This window comes from Anabrus simplex, chromosome 1 (genome assembly GCF_040414725.1).
Source record: "Anabrus simplex isolate iqAnaSimp1 chromosome 1, ASM4041472v1, whole genome shotgun sequence".
Lineage (NCBI taxonomy): Eukaryota > Metazoa > Arthropoda > Insecta > Orthoptera > Tettigoniidae > Anabrus > Anabrus simplex.
The window spans coordinates 408,473,163-408,494,510 of NC_090265.1; positions in this window are offsets into that span (position 1 = coordinate 408,473,163).

The following is a 21,348-nucleotide window of genomic DNA, read 5'->3' on the forward strand; positions in this document are numbered from 1 at the left end:
CGGCAAACAAGGCTTGCCCTTAGAAGGTAGCGCGGGTGGCGTCATGTCAGTGTCAGACATACAATGATAGTCATTTTTAGGTGTATAGGTATTGAACGGATGGAGATATCTCGATGGTTCTTTTACCATCATATTTGGCTTGATGCGATATATCAGTGTTCGAGATTTCAGCTATACATATACAATAGGAACCGAGACACAGACATCGACGGTCACTTTTAGCTTCAAGATTCAACTTCCACGCAGAATTAATAATACAGTATTGTCACAAGTAATATGTTAGCTCCTGTTGTGGAGTTTATGCCTATCATATTTGAATGATGTCTCAAACAAATGACACAAAAGCTCTCAACAGGAAGTCAAATTGTACTGAGCACGCTCTCGGGCGGCGCATCGCAAGCGTCCTGTCACCCCGCATCTTCGGGGGATGGGAGTGAATGGGCGTGTTTCAAACGAGTGAGCCATCAAGTCAAGGACAGTGCTGTAGCTACGTATCGACATAGGAACAATTGTTTTGTGATTTATACTCGCAGAGCAGTAGGCTGTTATAGTAGGGGTCTGTTTACAGTGCGCCCTGTTTCAGTACATACACCCCATGGGATGGAAACGTTGTGACGTTAAAATCACGATTTAAAAAGTCACTACTCAACTCGGATGCGTGAGCGTGTGCGTTTTCATGGTCGAGGCTCCAGGAGTCGTTTCCCCACAAGCGGCCACACTCGGCAAACAAGGCTTGCCATTAGAAGGTAGGGCGGGTGGCGTCATGACAGTGTCAGACAAACAATGATAGTCATTTTTAGGTGCATAGGTATTGAACGGATGGAGATATCTCGATGGTTCTTTTACCATCATATTTGGCTTGAAGAGATATATCAGTGTTCGAGATTTCAGCTATACTTATACAATAGGAACGGGGACACAGACATGGAAACGTTGTGACGTTAAAATCACGATTTAAAAAATCACTAATCAACTCGGATGCGTGAGCGTGTGCGTTTTCATGGTCGAGGCTCCAGGAGTCGTTTCCCCACAAGCGGCCACACTCGGCAAATAAGGCTTGCCTTTAGAAGGTAGCGCGGGTGGCGTCATGTCGGTGTCAGACCCATCTCTCAAACGTCTCAAGACTTCGAGATAATACTACTGGTTCACCGTTGGTGTGAATGCAGGTTGCACAACACTGCTGATGTCAAAAAACAGACCGCCAAACCCACTTTCACGTTTGACCTGACCTGCCGCGCTTTCTAGGTCTCGGCGAATAGTCATAAACTGTATTCATCATTTGGTACGTTTCCACAAACGTTTTCTCCAGTTTGAAGTAGAAATGATTGGTGATACGCTGCCCATAATATTCAGACATCTCAATAATTGCAACACTTACTCACATGCAACCTAACAGCTTCTGAGCGGTAAGTAATTGTTTCAATACAGCACGGCAAATAACTAGTTATGTTGGAAGGATACCAGTACACAGCGCCACTTATCGGAAACTGCTAATACCGGCACTTCATATTTTCAGGGTGTTTTCCAAGTTCGGGTATTGTTGAACGGCTTCGTATAGCGCAATGTTAATGAAAGGTGACTGTATGGTTATGCATGTATCTGAAGCAAGCATTATTGCTTCCATCTCTCACTTGAGCAGTAAGAAGAAGTAAATTCTGTATTGAACTTGAATCTCTCACTACTCTTCTTCTGGTCATAGTGATAATAGAAGATATGGTGTGGGTCAGAAGAGCTCAGCAGTAAAACATTGGGATGCAAGTTAAATTCCTAGTTTAACCCTCCTGTTTTTCTCAATTGGAGAAAGCTCATCCATTTGTCAAGGAAAAACAAATAAATATTGTATTTCAATTAAATTAGTCTCCGAGTTGAATGCATGCCATCGTACAGATTTTTGAGACTGAAGTAAATTCACATTGAGTAAGGATATGTCATTACTGCAGAATGTATAAAATCGTGCTTCTCTGGAAATTCTAACATTCTGAATTTTGAAACTTGGGAGTGGTAATTTCATGTATATATTCATCCTATATTTATGATAAAAACATGTACATTCCATATTGTATTAACATCTGCAACAACGTTTGCTACATAAGTATACTTTATTGTAAGAAAAAAGAATGCATTTGGAAAAGACAAACACTTATAGGATCACTGTAATATGTACTATATATTTAGGCATTATAATGCTGTGTGTACATACTTCCTAAAGTGTGCCAATGTTCCTTAAGTATACAAATAAAATACAAAAAAATCTCTAAATTGTTTGTTATTTTATATCCTTATAAACCTATCATAATGTGACTAATAAATCCCTTTAACTAAGATTCAACCACAATTATCAAATTAAGGAAACATCCACATATTCAATACACATCGTAAAATGATGCAAGTTACATTAACATTAAAACATCATGGACTAGTTTCCACCCACTAAAGGTCAACTTCAGCCATTATAAGCAGAAATTTACAAGTCATATGATAAGTACACAAAACACATACATTTTAAAATTCAAGTCTATGAACTGTTATGAAAATATGCAGAATAAAATATAACCTTCACAGTCTTGGCTAGTAAAATTCTAGTACAATTGGAGAAAGTTGACATATACGTCAAATGTGACATGATGTTTGGCATTTAACATATTATTTGCCTGATTTTGTGTATAATTAGAATATGGCGTGCATATAAAACCCGCTTTGGCTAAGGGGACGTCATACAGCTGTAAACATATCAAAGAAGCCCAGATGATAAGCTTGTTATTTGTTGTCAATACGGATCAAGTTGGACATGATAGATGTCTGAAAGAAAAAAATGAATCACCTAGCAAGTTAACGGGAATCAAATGAATTATATGTAGCTTTATATGAGATCCACCCCTTTAATTACACTGCCGAATGTGTGTTATCATGTCCAAAACACAAACAACATTGAACACTCATGAAATGAAGACCTAGGGCTGGAAGGAGAAGGATACTGAATAATCAAGAAAACTAAGTACATGGAGTGCGGTCCGCAGATGGATGAAACCTTTCAGATAGATGACCAAGATCTCAACAAAGTAGAATAGTTTACGTATCTTGGTTCTTTGGAAAACGATGAGTGACATTATTCCAGATGCCCATGCAAGAGTTAAATGCGGATTGGATGAGGTGGTGGCAAACTACTGGTGTTCTCTGCGATCGTCGGATACCAATCCACCAGAAGACCAAGTTTTACAGGACTGTTGTTTGCCCAGTCGCTCTGTATGGCTCTGAATGCCGGTCAGCAACAGTCAAGCACGAACAAGCACTTCATGTAATGGAGATGCGAATTCTTTGCTGGTCTCTTAGCCGGATCCACCTAGATCATATCACCAACATAGAAATCTGGAAATTCGTGGGAGTTGCCCCAATTGCAGATAAGATGCATGAAACAAGACTTCGGTGGTAAGACCATATAATGCGTAGAGAAGGTACATCTGTTGTACAGACAGTTCTTCACATCATGCTATCTGGAAACCAGCCACGTGGTAAGCCCAAGAAATGCTGGCTTGATCGCCTTCAACAAGACATGTGCTATTTTCATCTCAATCCAATAGAACCAAGTGGAGATTGGCTTGCAAAACAGCGGATCCTACTCCACTGTGGGGCAAACGCTAAGAAGATGAATGTTGTTATTATACGTAGTGTGTCCGGAAAATACGTATAAATCCGACGGGGTGACGTATCACGTATCGTGGAGGCGCCGCCAGGTGGCACTGCTGTTGTCGCCAATCTTCTCAACGCTCAGTTCGAGTCGGAGAGCTCTGCGTGTCAGTAGCAGTGTGCGGCTGCTTGTTGAAAGTTACCCGTTTTCACCTGCCGTCGGTATGGAGCTCTCTCTGATTGAGGAACAGCGCATCAACATCAAGTCTCAGAGCTCGTGTGGCCCGAGTTCGACCGGATTTGGCACAAGGGGGCAGGTGGATCCTTCATCACGACAATGCGCCCGCTCACACGTCGCTCGTTGTGCGTGAGTTTTTGGCCCGAAGCTCAATCACCGTGACAGACCACCCGCCTTATTCACCCGATTTAGCCCCTTGTGACTTCTTCCTGTTCCCGAAATGCAAAATGGTGCTTCGGGGGCGGCACTTGGGTGATGTGGAAGCCATCAAGGGAGAAACGACACGGCAACTGAACAGCATCACAACTGAAGACTTTCAACAATGTTATCAACAGTGGAAACGGCGTTGGCAGAAGTGCATCTTGTCTCAGGGAGAGTACTTTGAAGGAGACCATATTGTAATACCTGAATAATTGTCAAATAAAGTTATTATTCAACTTTTATACGTATTTTCGGGACATACTACGTATTCAGCTTGTGCATGCACTCTTCATTTCACTGAAGTCAGGCTCCATGGCTAAATGGTCACAGGGGTCCCGGGTTCGATTCCCGGCAGGGTCGGGAATTTTAACTATAATTGGTTAATTTCGCTGGCACGGGGGCTGGGTGTATGTGTCGTCTTCATCCTCATATCATCCTCATCACGAAGCGCAGGTCCCTAGGGGCGTCACATCAAAAGACCTGCATCTGGAGAGCGAACTTGTCCTCGGACACTCCCGGCACTAAAAGCCATACGCCATTTCATTATTTTTTTTTCATTTCACTGAAGATAGTTTTGAAATTATACTGCAACAGTACTTGTTAAACTATATGCCAGTGAACAGCAGCAACTTAAAATTAGATATCATTCCAAATGAAAACCAAACAAAATCCACTCAAATTATAAGGAGCAAAAGATCGCTGGAAGTTGCCGAAATACAGTAGGTCACTCAGGCTGGAAAAGAGGCGTCATAAAAGTGTTATGAACGAAATAACCTCTTAACAGTTATTTAGCCCCGTGACAGTGAAACACTCACCGAAGGAATACAATCTGATCAAACATGCTAAAACGAGGATGATTTAACAAGGTTGTTTATATTACACACAATATAAAAGTAAAAGCAAAGCAAAGCAAAGTCACCTCCGTACAGGCCATGAAGGCCCTTGGAGGAGTGGAAGGTAAAGGCTTCCACCATTGTTAACCGCGGCACGTGATGGGGTAGAGTGGTTAGCTCTACGCCCGGCCGCCTTTGTCCCCAGGAATTAACCTAGTACTCATTTTTGGTGTAGGCTGAGTGAACCTCAGGGCCATATGCACCTCCGAAAGTGGAAATCTCGTTTCTTAAATTTTACGACTTCCTGACGGGGATTTGAACCCACGTCCTTCCGGGCGAACCGAGCAAGCCTTTACCGCCTCGGCCAGGCAGCCCCTAATATAAAAGTAAGGTGCATTATAATATTTTGAAAAGACGAAAATGAGCGGACTAAAGCACTGCATTCCCCAGATCATTGATATCATGAGTTCAAAGCCTTGTGTAGCCATGACATTTAATCTTCGCCGTCGTACAACCGTAGCTTAGTGCCCACATCAAAGAAATATTGCCCTTGTGAATAACAGCATACTGTATATCCATAAGTTCAAACAGACTAAATCAATTCAAGGAACGCATTTCTCTTACAGCTCTCGCACTCAAAGTCAACACTTTGAATAAATTAAGTGGGGAGTTATATGAGGAATCTCCAACTTGGAAACAAAAGTATGATGATTTATTTATGTGCAGAACATTTAGCGCTGAAAAAAGAAATTGCTCATCTGAAGAACAGTCGTCGTCAAATTCAGACGATACTGAGTAAGACCCTCACTCCTGATCAAATAAAGTTATAAAGTACAGAGAAAGGGGAAAAAATCAATTGAGAAAATTCACAAGTATAGTAAAAATGTCCGCGCAAAGAAAAGCAAGACCATGCTAATATCAAGAGGAGAAAGACAAGGGAAAAGCATCGTGAAAGTGGTGGTCAAAGCCTTGAAATTATGGACAGTTTCGAATACCTAGGGAGTGAATTAACGCAGAATACAAGGCTGGACATGACTGTTTTAAGAGGAAGTACAACTAGGTAATCATCCCCTCTGATCAAATTACGTGGGAAAGAAATTTAAAATAAAACAAAATTATTTATTCAACGAAGGAATTTCGAAATGACGTACAAAATACAACAAAAAGTATTGCATTAAGCCGAAAGGGTCACTAACGAATCAAAAGGCAACGTGAGTTCTCTGAGTAACAGAACACTTACAGTTTACATACCCTTGGTTACTCACCTGTCGCACATGAAGCGAATGACGAGATCAGCAGTCGCGTCATCGGCTAGTGTGCGTTCGCGTGTCCCTGCAGGCCGAGGCTCCGTCGTAGGCCAGAGAGATCGGCGCACTCGGTGAGGATGTGGGCCATGGTAAAGTCGGCACCTCAAGAAAACACTGGGGGGGGGGGGTGTCTTCCCTCTTTAGGAGATAAGACTGTGTAGATCATCCATGACCTAACCTCAGACCGCACACAACTACGGCCTCCCTCCGTGAACGCCGGGAAGAGGACCTCCACACGGTAGTTGTCTTCTTAATTGCTCTCAGCTTGTTCGGAGTTCGGATAGCTAGCCACTCCGATTCCCAGGACGCCAAGATGGTTTGACGTAGCTGAGAACAAATATCTTTAGCAGGTACATTCATAGGCCTTGGAGGTAAAAGTACCGCTTCCTTTGCAGCTTCAGCCTCAAGTTAATTTCCCGCAATCCCAACGTGGTTTGGAAGCCAGCCATGCGAAAGTGATTCTGGTGCCAACACCACATAATAGCGGGTGTTGCGAGAAACAGGTTTCAATAGACTGCAGGAAACTTAACGAGTCGGTACACATGAGAAAAGAGTTTCTTGCGTTACGCAGTGCAAACTACAGAGCTTCTTTTTCTTCTCTTCTTGCTAGGGGCTTTACGTCGCACCGACACAGATAGGTCTTATGGCGACGATGGGTTAGGAAAGGCCTAGGAGTTGGAAGGAAGCGGCCGTGGCCTTAATTAAGGTACAGCCCCAGCATTTGCCTGGTGTGAAAATGGGAAACCATTTAAGAGGAAGTACAACTAGGTAATCATCCCCTCTGATCAAATTACGTGGGAAAGAAATTTAAAATAAAACAAAATTATTTATTCAACGAAGGAATTTCGAAATGACGTACAAAATACAACAAAAAGTATTGCATTAAGCCGAAAGGGTCACTAACGAATCAAAAGCTCCACAGTATACACGCTACGTACACTAGAAAGTGAGATCTTCATGCTTATATTACCGGTGACGAAAAAGCAACCCACATTTTCTCCGGTATTAGAACCATCCGTGAAGACATATCTCGCGGCCGAGTACTGATGAACGAAGCCCTGGAAATATCTCAGATGAGCAGAGGCATCCGTGTTCACCTCCACGAAGTAGATCTAGTCGTATATCCGGTCGTGGAATTAATGATGGAGGTACGGTAAGTCGCTAGAAGTCCGCTCATTACAAACACTGATAGCCACATCCCAACCGGCCATGTGGCATTCGGTTGGTCTTGGTACCTCTGGTGGTAATGGGTACTAAATATCCATTTATAGCTTGGATCTAACGGCATTTCACGAATTTTGGCAGCGTACGCAAGGAGTAGCTGCTGCCTCCTTATTCGTAAAGATGGAATTTCTGCTTCAGTGAGTAGGCTAGGAATGGGGCTAGTACTGAAAGCTCCCGTTGCCAGCCTAACTCTACTATGGTGAACACTGTCTAAAAGGCTCAGCGTAGATCTTGATGCTGAACCATAAGCCGCACTAACATAGTGCCTTCAGGAGAGAACGGTTGCCGTTTAGAAACGTAGCAGCACTGCACAGTCAGCCCGCCCATGAAGTGCCAATGAGAAACTTAACATGTTAAGTCTCTTCATGCAGGCAACCTTCAGCTGACGGATGTGGGCTGCCACCTTAGTCTCTTACCAACATAGAAACCCAGGAATCTCTAGGTGTCTAATACTGGTAAGACACTGTTTCGCAAGCGCAGTTCTGGTTCAGGATGCACAATCCGACGTCGACAGAAGTGTAAAACTGAGGTTTTTGCCGCTGAAAATAGAAAACTATGTTATAGGGCCCATATGACGACTCGATTAATAGTTTGCTGTAGCTGTCTCTCAGCAAACGCCTCCCTTCCGGGGCTGTAACATAGAGATAAATCGTCTAAATACAGTGATGGAACGACTACGGGCCCAGCAGCGGCAACTATGCCGTTGATTGCGATTGCGAACAGCGTGACAATCAGTGCAGATCCCTGTGGCACTCCACCTAATATTGAGAAAACGAATTCCCCACTCGAACTCGAAAGGGCCGGAGGGACGTAAAGTTCCGATAAACGTTGGAATATTTCCCCGAAATCCCCACCGGTATAATGTGGAGAGTATCCCGTATCGCCAGGTAGTATCGTAAGCTTTCTCCAGGTCAAAAAACATGGCGACTAGGTGTTCCTTCCGGAGAAAGGCCTCCTGAATGGCGCTTTCCAGTCTGACCAGATGATTGGTGGCAGACTGATGAGAGCGAAAACCACACTGGTAGTCAGTCAAGAGACCTTATTTTTCCAAGGCCCATACAAGACGCCAATTAACCACCTTATAAAGGCCATTTGTAAGGCCTGTAACTGTCCAGAAGTTTTAGATCTTTACCAGGCTTGGGAATTGGTATTACCAAGACCGACTCCAATCCTCAGACCGTAATATAAGAAAAACATGGCGGCCGAAGTAGCCGAATTGCTGGTATTGGCTAACACGAAAATATCACTTGCATTTTATATAAACGGCCGTAATTTAATATGATAAATGTAACATTGTAAGGAAAATCACTTTTACACGAATGAAATCGCTTCGCCAACAAGTACGCACCACATATAATCAACTAGAATCACGTATATTCTACTAGAAAAGAGACCAACAAGCTGATTATTTAGACATTTCAATTCGTCAAATAACGTTTTCTCTTAGATTTCACTTCGCTGGATAGATGAAGATATGTGATAAAACTGTTAAAATGATATTTCTAGCATCATTTTGAATATTTCAAAATAAATTAAGGTGCAAAATTCCTCGATTTATTCGCTCTCATGAGAACTGTGAAACACAAACATAACTTGTTGCCTTAGTTTTGAAGTGGTAGATAATTTCTTAAATTCACCACCCAATGAATGGGAAGTACACCCGAAATCATAATGTTATTCGTTTTACGTCCTACTAACTACATTTTTTACGGGTTTCGGAAACGTCGAAATGCCGAAATTTAGTCCTGCAATAGTTCCTTTGCGTGCCAGTAAATCTACCGACACGAGGCTGACGTATTTGAGCACCATCAAATACCACCGGACTGAGTCAGGATCGAATCCAGCAACTTGGGATCAGAAGGCCAGCGCCTTAACCGTCTGAGTCACTCAGATCATTGCTAGTTTTTTGATAATTGCTTTACGTCGCACCGACACAGATAGGTCTTATGGCGACGATGGGACAGGAAAGGTCTAGGAGTGGGAAGGAAGCGGCCGTGGCCTTAATTAAGGTACAGCCCCAGCATTTGCCTGGTGTGAAAATGGGAAACCAAGGAAAGCCATGTTAAGGGCTGCCGACAGTGGGGTTCGAACCTACTATCTCCCGAATACTGGACACTGGCGCACTTAAGCGACTGCAGCTTTCGAGCTCGGTGTCACTCAGATCAAGTACACCCGAAATGATTATGTTAACATGATGTTAATATAATGTTGACATATGGCATAACAGCACTTCACGCAAGGAACCTTAGTAATGAAACGTTCAGACACTAAATATATAGCCTAATAGGTTTTTACCCATTAAATAACATGAGTGGAAAAACTCTATTGACTAAACATTGATATTTAACCACATGCACGAGCTTCAGTTCGGCACAGTCAGCTTAATAACTGATAGCCACAACATGAATCGGAAGGTGTTGGTAGTGTAAAACCCTACGTTACAAACCCAGTTAATCCCTCTAAGTCACTATTTCTTTTGTGTAACAGTATGCAGATTGCTCCATCCGTCACACTTAGTTTTGTTATACTCCAAGTACCAGCCAAACATTTCCGCAGGCAAAGCACAGATTATTGTAAAATACACTTGCATCTAAATCACTAGACACTTTGAAGCACATAGACACTGATGGAATAACACAATATCAAGTATATTCTATCTAAGTTAATATTTTTCGAGGAACACGAATAGTTTGGAAGTGGAGGACTAGATTTCCTAACCTCAGACTTATTCTCAAAATTATGTATGCACGCTACGGTTTTGCCATGGACTTCAAAATAATCACGATGTATATTCCTAATCGATTTCTCTTCTAATGTTCTGTTTCGTAGGAAACTTAAGAATTGTTGTATGAGAGGCATTGCCATAGTTAGACTAAAAACTGGTCCACCTAGTGCACTCATGTTTTTTAATGAGTAAAAATACGATCAAAACAAGCACATTCTCACATTACTGCGTATAATTACAGATCCTATGTACCCACCGACTCATATAAATACACTCGCACACTTATATTCTACAAAGAAACTAACATTTATCGTCAAATTTAATAAAATTACACCGACTACGTACGATAACAACAAACCAAAACAAACCCACATTTCCAACAATTTCGGCTACTCGATTCGCCATCTTTGAACGATCGAGAGTAGCATTAAGGTCTGAGGATTGGAGTCGGTCTTGGTATTACAATTACCTCACGCCATTGAGATGGCAACACTCTCTCACTCTATACTCTGTTGACTAGGATGAGGATATCCTTGAGACACCAGTCAATCAAATGGTTAAACATTTGATTGTGGATTTTGTTTGGTCCTGGAGCCGTGCCCCGCATAGAGCGAGTGTACTCCCCAACTCCCATTCCGTGAAAGGCGCGTTATAGGAATGCAAAGCACTAGAGGCGAAGGAGAGATGATGTGCCTCTGCTTCGAGCTTAATTGGTAGAAATCCAGAGTCGTATCTCCCAGAGCTGGACGTATCTGCGAAATGTGACACGATGTGGTCTGAAATGACTGAACTATATATCTATTAGGAGATTCCGGGGGCTGAGGGCAAGGAATAGGGCAATGATTCTACCAGAATGTAAGAAACCTTGTCTGGAATAAGGAAGTACCAAGGAAGTGTATAGAGATAATATACAAAATGCATTATGCATCCTATTGACTTATGCAGCTCAGACATGGACAATGACAAGTAGAGATGAGAGTAGAATTCAAACCAGCAAAATAAAATACCTAAGTATGGTAGAAAGGACAAGGAACGACAGAGTGAGAAATTAAAGAAAGTCTGAATAGAAAACATAAACGAGAGAATTGATAGGTATAAACGAATACGGTTTGGACATGTAAAGAGGATGGATGAGAAACTAATACCAAAACGGATGAGGAAGATGTTCGAAGGAAGGAGAGCAAAAGGGAGACCTAGTACAAGGAGGATAGATTCAACAAAGAGGAGTGCAAGAAGAAGAAACCTGGAGTGGGACAAAATGATGGAAGGAGAAAGAAAGGTGGAGATGTGCCATAAATGCCCGACCGGGCAGGAGCTGGATAAGGGGAAAAGAGGAGGAGGATGTTGTTTTTATCTGTGTACAATTCCCTGTCTGCATCAGTCCTTGTTTGGAGCCATTTCTGACACGCCTTCATTTTACATTTACAAGTTGCCCGCATGCCGTCATTCCACCAAGATGTTAGCTTTTTACCATCTTTACACACAGTTTTTCGTTGGCATTCCGTAGCTGTTTCTACTACAACATTCCTGGATGCCACCAATTCTCATCTATTTCCTCAACCTGCTTACTGTCTGAAATTTTCATTAATCACATGCAAGTACGTCTGTCTAATTTCCTCGTCCTGGAGATTTTCTACCTTTCTGTCTGCAGACAGATTTCACTTCTCTATTTTAGGCCTAGAGGCACTTCACTACAGATCAGATAGGGGTCTGTATCATAAAATATTCCCTGGAATACCCTCACATTCCTGACAGATTTCCTGAATTGAAAATCAGTTATGATATTGCGCCGTTCCCACGTCCAGGCATGGACACAAGAGATCCTGACTAGCTCTAAATTCAATTGGTCCGATGACTAAGTTTTATGGGTGTGAGTTCCGTAATAGAAAAACGTCCTGGTCGGTTAATGGTAGATTCTAACTAACGTTGAAAGACGTCTCTTACCCGTAACTAGTTAGATACCATACTCTTACTAGCTCTTAGAGAAATTGTCGTCAACTGAAACTACTATAGTCTTACAACTAATACTTATTCTAGGAACACATAGAAAGAATGTTGAGTTTTCACTATCCCATATTTATTCAAATATTAAATCAGACATTTAATAAAAATTATCTCAAATTTTACCAATGAATACTTCTTGAAGTGAGTGACTCATTGTCATTCCTACAGTCTATATCCGTCATCAACATTTCAGAAAAATTACGTCTTCCGAATTCATCATAAATAAATGCCTCCTCGGATTACATTATTTCACTTCATAAGTCCATTGATCTCTCAAAATCATATAATATTATGTAACATTTGAGAACTATTGAGAAACATGTGTTTTCATCCGTATGCAACTCACTTACGAAGTTGGGCGATAACGAATTAAATTAATGTGAATGAAATTAATTATATTTACATGAGCCGTACTGGCAAGAAAATAAACATTAAAATCAAGAATACTAAGAGTATAGGATGCATCCGTTAAGAAGAAAAATAAAAATTGTATCAATTACTATTTACAATATCTCTGACTATACTCTATTAAGAAATAAAGAACGCTTGTGGAATCGTCGAGTTAATGTTCAGTTAAGAATTGGAGTTCAAGTTGTCTGAATATCAGTTATTCTTGGAATAAATATGAAATTCTGTTCGTTACCACCTATTCCTTACTCTTTAAATTGACACATTATTTAATTTTCACTAACTGTCTGTCTCGAAGCAGGTTTAAAATTCTCAATAAAAATTATCACAAAATTTTCTTGACTCTGAATTGACAAGTACTCTCTTGTATGTTTCACAGTTTAAATATTCACTTTCACATGCTTAATTGCTTCTTAGTTTCTCATATTTCCCTGTGTCACACCATAAGCTAAGCTACGTCCATTGTAAGTCGTAATCACCCTTCAAGTATCGTTATCGTAAGATTTAACTTATGAACTTAAGGTAATGTGACCTTAATTTTAGTGATAAGTATTAGTCTACGTGCGTATTTGGTTTCAAGAAACGTCACCACACATATCCTATGTAGTTATCATCACACATACTACTAACGAAAAATCTACTTGGTCAGAAGACACTACCTCCGACTAAAAATAATTCTCTGTTGAATATCTATGTCACAAGTGATTAGTCTAGTAGGTTGAATTTTGTCCAGAATAATGTTATACACAGTGGGAGTTTTCAAGATCATCCTAAATAAATCAGTGAAGGCTTAAATCTTATCATGACTACATATATGACTCTCTAGGCAATCCTAACATGGATAAAAACATCGCTCTACCGGTCTCGAGATCATATCCTAAGCTATGTAAAAATGCATAGGATCAAGAATTATCACATGGAATTGGCGAGAATTCACTGACACTCTCAGAAACATAATTTGAAATCACAAGATCTCACTTCGCACAACTATGACTATCTCTCTCGAAGAAACTAATAAATATGACCATCATAAATCACTATCATCCTTATACCATATCTATAACGCGTTAATTATTACACACATTTCACGTATAACAAATCTCTCACTTCATCATATTCAAATCACTTCCTTAAACCGCACATCAACGTGCCGTGACATTCATAAAATGCATACTTTACTTCCTAGTGTCATAGTGCCAAATTTAACATCATAACTCTGAGTAGTCTACTGCCTTATTCCTTCATAAAACACTTCCTATATACGATCTCGCACCGAGTGACTTTGATTAAAATAGGGCACACTGTATTAATGCCAACTTCACTCTTTACTCTTCACTGATAATAATAATAATAATAATAATAATAACTCTAACTATCTATCCTCACATATCACTGGAAACATTACGATCGGAATATCACTTGGTGACCACGCCTACTAATGGAATTGACATTTCATATAGATGAATACCTTCTTCCAATCATCTCAGCTAGACGTTTATCTACGCACTGTCTTCGCACAAAACACACATATCAACATACAATAATAAAAGATAATATTCTCTTACTTACGAAAACGACTTAGATAATGGACTTAGCTTTGCTCAAGGTGGTCTCGATGTTTTCTCATCTCCGGTCATCTGAGATTAGGATCTCGTCATCTGGTTCCTCCACAAGTGATCGGGTACATCGTAGCTCCTCAACACTGATTACTGGTCATCCGGGATAGCCAACATCGTATCGCCTCATCAGAATCCAAATAGCGTTGCCTTGCTTCTTTACAGGCTCATAGTGGAATCTCGTACGTATGTAACAGAATAATAACAAAATATGTGATTCATTGCTGTCATTCTTCAACTAATATATCTCTTGTGAAGCTCAGATTGTATGGATTTCGTTATGGTATAGTTAATCCAATAAACTAGCTCCAAATCGACTAATATAGATGTTAAATATTTATTCCAATTTGAAAATGAATTTCTTTCCTCTATATTTTTGTTGGTGTGAATGCACTCAACAACTGATCAGTAAGTTTCCTTCCCTATTAAGCGGTATCGGGCAAATTTATTGAAGCTCTGCGCCACTTCGTGACGTAGTTCTATTGTAATCTGTTTATTTCCTTTTTAACGTATTTAATCTTCCGCGCAGCGATTAAATCTTGATAACAGCTGTTTGGCGTGTAGTCGCGAATTATATTTCGTTTCCAAATTACAATATTTAGTTCAGCTGGATAATCCTTTTCAATCTAGTCTTGCTTCTTCTTACTGCTTCGAGGTCAGATTATATAGTAGGTGATGAGCAAATTTTTTCTCTTGAATAATAGGTTTAAATAATGTCCATTTGTCATTCTTTTCCTGCGCCTTCTATACATGGTTATTTCCGTAACCGACTGATGAAAATACTTACATTTCGGCCCGTACTGACGTTAAATGCATTTTATTTAACATTTTGATCGCAGAGACTCCATCTTTGTTCCTACAGCTCTTATAAAGAACTGTGAAACGGCACAATATTGTCTATTATTTATCTGGTGCCCCTACCCTTCCACGTGTAGTGATGAATAGCCTCATGATTGAAGAATGTTTTCGTAACTGCTCATCCCATACTAGCACAAAATTCTGGTAAACACTTTTTACTCCTATTACCTTCCATATATTTCCCACATTTACCTGTCACCTTGTCATATCCTTCAGTTCTATTTCCAACTCTCACAATGAAATCGCCCTTTAGAACTATCCTATCCTTGCTATTGACACTAACTATGATGTCACCCGGTGCTTTATGGAGCTTGTCAACTTCATCCTCATCTGCACCCTCACACGGTAAATAGACTGAGATAATTCTTCTCCTAATTCCTCCAACTGCTAATGTCCTTTTGTTTTTTAACACCTGTTAAGGGCACTTTATAATCTCCTAGCACTTCCTTTTCATCTTCCGTTACTTGAATATCATTAACTCCTAACAGACCTAGACGCATCCTCTTTGCTGACTTAGCCAGTTCTACTTTCTTTCGTAAGTCCCATTAATATTGATAGCTCGCCATCAAATTCCATTTCGTTCGCCATGTTGGAGTCTCTCGCCTATCAAGTGGAATTGGGAGTCCATTACTCCCATAGGTCTGATGCTTGCTTAAATATTTCTGAGTGTGCGTGGTGTGAAGGAGGATGCTACCGTATTTACATCAATGAGAAATCTTCTTTCAAAAAGAGTACGTTTGTTCCCATGAATAATATTGTTTTTACGTTACACTAACTACTTTTGACGGTTTTCGGAGACGTCGAGGTGCTGAAATTTTGTCCTGCAGGAGTTATTGTAAGTGCCAATAAATCTACCGACACGAGGCTGATATGCAGTATTTGAGTATCTTCAAATACAACCGGGCTGAGCCACGATCAAACCTGCCAAGTTGGGTTCAGAAGGCCAGTGCCTCAACCACTTGAGCCACTCAGCCCTGCTCAATTAATTTGCACGGTACTGAGGCATGAAATGTTGTTGTGGTCAACGTGGAAGCATGCAGAAGTAAAACGCGATGGGAGAGTGAGAGAGGAGCCGTTGCTCTCCTCCCTCCTCCAGCCCGGCAACGTACCGTATTTTCTCACGTAATTAACGCAGTTTTTTGACGAAAGATACAGGCGAAAGTTTCGGATGCGTATATACTCAAAGAATTCAGATCTTTAAATATTATTTACAACTCATTTACATCTAAAAGATACATAAAATATAATATAAACACAATTGGTTCAACTCATTTGCGGTTATCATATGGCGTAAAATTCAGACGTAAGATTCTGAAAAGTCAAATAGGGTACATCAATTAATTAGGACGCTTAGGTTTGACGTACCGACACTGGAAAACATTCTTCCCGTTACGAGCTGTCAATACAATCTGGAGTGAAATAAACATGAACTAATAAAAGTACAATTTATATAAGTATATAATAATGACATACCGGCAAAAAAAAAAAAAAAAAAAAAAAAGCAGTCCAACACGAGAAGGGCCGGGAAGCGAAGGAGGTACCCTGCTAGATTTCTCAAAACCGTTCGTATCCAATCTTGTGCGAGTGATGTATCCATCACCCATTTTCTTCGATACGAACGTGAATCCCTCGTGGAAATTTTACTTAGGCATTGTTTCTCGTTTTAGAACAACTAAAGGTGCAAGCTTCCTGCCATGAGCTGTTACAGCAAGCATTGCAGTACATCGTTGTCTTTCGCTTCCGGTAGTGCGTACGATAGCACTCGATGTGCTTTTCTTATCGATTGTTTGGGAGATCAAATATTCCTTCACTTTCAACCACAAAGCGATGAAAATAAGTTACTTTTGGTTGAAATCGTTCGGTATATTTCTTGGCACAATGTTGTTCTTCGTCGAAGGAAAAGTCCATTTCTCTTCATAAAATTAATAATCCAACCGCGGCTAAATTTCAAATACGAGACACTGATTCCATGTGCAGCAGCTGTTTCTCGTCCTGTAGAATACAGCATTTCGTGAGAAACGGCATATCCAACGTTGCGTAACGAAATCATATATTTAAGCCGATCCTCCTCTACTTGCGGAAACTTGCCACTTTTTGGTCCGCGAAATGCTTTGCGAGACTCGTTGGTCCCTTGAAGTGCACTCTCCACTCACTACCTCTATACTAACGAGGACATTATTTGTGGACTGGTCGAAACTGGCGAAAGACAGCCAGGAACTGAACCCGGGCCTCTTATACAAATGAATAAATTATAAAAGGCAAGAACTCGAGACAGAAATAGGTTAAATAGAACAGGGTTTATTATCATATAATTGGCTGAAGCAGATGTGAGATGGGCACGTAACAAACAAAGGGATACATAAGGAAAAATGTTACATTCATATTCTTGGAGGCTATTTTCTTTTAAAATGCATAGGAGTATTTACTTCCTCAAGAATAATCTCATCAACATCTTCACTTGTCTCATTCTTATAGGTACGTAGGGAAGGATAATATCAATAGATTCAGACAATACCAACCAATGGTACTCTAAATTGTCAGAAGACATTTCTTTCGTGAAAGTGGAACCTCAATCAAAGAATATGTGATTAATAATACACTGACTGACAGAGCAAATGCAACACCAAGAAGGAGTGGTCAGAACTTTATGCCAATTGCAGGGTAGACTGACGTCACTGAGGTATGCTCATGATGTGAAATGCGCCGCTGTGCTGCGCACGTAGCGAACGATAAATAGGACACGGCGTTGGCGAATGGCCCACTTCGTACCGTGATTTCTCAGCCGACAGTCATTGTAGAACGTGTTGTCGTGTGCCACAGGACACGTGTATAGCTAAGAATGCCAGGCCGCCGTCAACGGAGGCATTTCCAGCAGACAGACGACTTTACGAGGGGTATGGTGATCGGGCTGAGAAGGGCAGGTTGGTCGCTTCGTCAAATCGCAGCCGATACCCATAGGGATGTGTCCACGGTGCAGCGCCTGTGGCGAAGATGGTTGGCGCAGGGACATGTGGCACGTGCGAGGGGTCCAGGCGCAGCCCGAGTGACGTCAGCACGCGAGGATCGGCGCATCCGCCGCCAAGCGGTGGCAGCCCCGCACGCCACGTCAACCGCCATTCTTCAGCATGTGCAAGACACCCTGGCTGTTCCAATATCGACCAGAACAATTTCCCGTCGATTGGTTGAAGGAGGCCTGCACTCCCGGCGTCTGCTCAGAAGACTACCATTGACTCCACAGCATAGACGTGCACGCCTGGCATGGTGACGGGCTAGAGCGACTTGGATGAGGGAATGGCGGAACGTCGTGTTCTCCGATGAGTCACGCTTCTGTTCTGTCAGTGATAGTCACCGCAGACGAGTGTGGCGTCGGCGTGGAGAAAGGTCAAATCCGGCAGTAACTGTGGAGCGCCCTACCGCTAGACAACGCGGCATCATGGTATGATTCCACGTCACCTCTAGTGCGTATTTAAGACACGTTAAATGCCCACCGCTACGTGCAGCATGTGCTGCGGCCGGTGGCACTCCCGTACCTTCAGGGGCTGCCCAATGCTCTGTTTCAGCAGGATAATGCCCGCCCACACACTGCTCGCATCTCCCAACAGGCTCTACGAGGTGTACAGATGCTTCCGTGGCCAGCGTACTCTCCGGATCTCTCACCAATCGAACACGTGTGGGATCTCATTGGACGCCGTTTGCAAACTCTGCCCCAGCCTCGTACGGACGACCAACTGTGGCAAATGGTTGACAGAGAATGGAGAACCATCCCTCAGAACACCATCTGCACTCTTATTGACTCTGTACCTCGACGTGTTTCTGTGTGCATCGCCGCTCGCGGTGGTCCTACATCCTACTGAGTCGATGCCGTGCGCATTGTGTAACCTGCATATCGGTTTGAAATAAACATCAATTATTCGTCCGTGCCGTCTCTGTTTTTTCCCCAACTTTCATCCCTTTCGAACCACTCCTCCTTGGTGTTGCATTTGCTCTGTCAGTCAGTGTATATTGTGCCCTATAATGTTTTTGATTCCCGTCAGGCAAATGCCGAATTCGAACAAAGAACATCATAGTGACCCATACATTCAAGAAAAGATGTATGTACGGCACATGTCTTACCTTACAGGCGTATCCACAATCCGCAGCTCAGTAGAACATGAATCAGGGTATCTGGGTGGAAAATGAGGGCATAAAAGATAACTTAGGTGGATACGAAATGATGCAGGGTAAGAGAAAAATCCTACCAAAAAAAATCTAACAGAAAACATCGCTGCATTCAAAGTTTTACAATCAGGGATTTATTACATAAAGATACTATTTACAAATATAAGAGCTTTCAAATGTGACTGGGGTAAAGATAATGTTGAGCCGATGGTTACCAGTTCACTGCCTTCACGGAACAGCTTTGCTGTAACAAGCATGGTACAATTGTGTAAGTAATGAAATAAAGAGAAAATGGATATCTGCTGAAATACACATCTAATAGTAATCTCCACATCATAAAATTTTACTATGCCCCGTAACATTGAACCCCGGTACACACAAATATAAACACATAATGTACAGTGCCCTGACCCGGTCTCGATCCCTGGTCCAATGAAGAGCAAGGCGTTGAATAATCATATACAAAAAAACAATCTAAAAAGGAACACAACCATCTTGTCCAGGGGTCAACATAAAACGGGCAAGCGTTAAAATAAAGCAGAACAAACAGAACTCTCTCCCTGCGTAAAAACATCAAGGTCGTCCTTTCCCTCTACGCACTCGACAAGCTGCAGACAGCAATATAACCGAGTTTCAAGACTGTGACGTCAGACACAACAACCCTCACCAGCGGTGCACTAGACAGGCGGCTCTCCACACAATTTATTAGCTCAGCTGACTGACTTGTAGGCTGAGTGTAAGGAAACTCCGCTACTAAAAGTATCTCGCATAATCCGGCTGCAAAAGCGCTCTCTTAAATACCCATGGGCTACACGCCCTCATCTCAATGCCACAAAAAATACTACAAATCTCATTTCCACCTCCAATGGGCTCATCCTTAATAATATAAAGGCACAATTCAGTAAGCTATCATCACATAGCCATAATAAGGCACCTCATATGCATCTAATACACTCTTAATCTGTGCTGGGGCTCTCTCATATCAATTCATACAGTCGGCTACATGCATAATGCCCAAATCTCTCAAACACACGGACATGCCCACCCTGTCGGATAAGCTAGGTGAGTTACGGGGTAAATCCTGATCTCAAATACACAACCTACGTCTGCAGAGACATATGCCTAAACGCTACACTATAAACAGTGCCTGTCGGTCAGACTTACCTAACATGACCAAGGGAGTTCGACCTGACCCATGAAGATTACACGTACACCAATATAATACTATCGAAAAGAAATATAATCACACCAACAAGGAATATACAACATACTACCTACACTAATGTACCGGGTTCGAGCTTGAGGCCTAGCTATATATTACCAAGAATTTTCCTACCATAAACTAACCTGTTGGCTGACGGCCCCCCTGTTCCTATCTAAATTTAAATGACATGCTTGAAACAGAATTGGAAAGCTCTGACCTTATATGATTGATGACATGACGGAGCGGCCCTTCCTGTGGACCACTGAATTTACCACATCATGACAAACTGCGACGCTTACAGCAGATACCGGTGAACGACTGGAGACATTCTATCTGGCGTGAACCCTTCGTACAGCTCCTTAGATGGTTGGAAGATGTCCCCTTCGACGTCGCGCTGATCAGGTACGCCCCACGTTCCTGGATCGATTCCCGATGTCGTGCCGGCTTCAGCTCCCGTTGTGGCTTCCTCGCAATGATTATGTAGAAGCTCGTACTGGCTTGATGCAGGGGTAATTTCTTCCAGATTCAGTAGTGCCAGTTGTATGTGCAGCTCGAATATAAAACGTTGTTCTCGGTGCCGCCTCGCAGCATGACGACTTCGTTCAAGCAGCCTTACGGTCAGAGAATGAGACTGACGTGCCAGGCGGACCAGCATTTATAATCAGGTTGGCGTAGCCACGCCGCTTGATCGCGTGTAGGATACGCGCGCCTGCGACTCGAAGTTTTCCCACACAAAGCACGTCAAGTACCCTACTTAACGAATGCATTTATGATTACAGCCATGTTGCATATCAAAATTTAGCATAAATTATGCAGGTTGCAATTCTTGTATCAGATCCAATGCATCTCTTTCGTAACCAAAGATATTAATTTAATTCCTTCTTCCCTCCGAAGGTTAGTTTGCCGCGACCCGGGGAGCGTCCCCAATCTCCATTAAGAGGCTTGGCA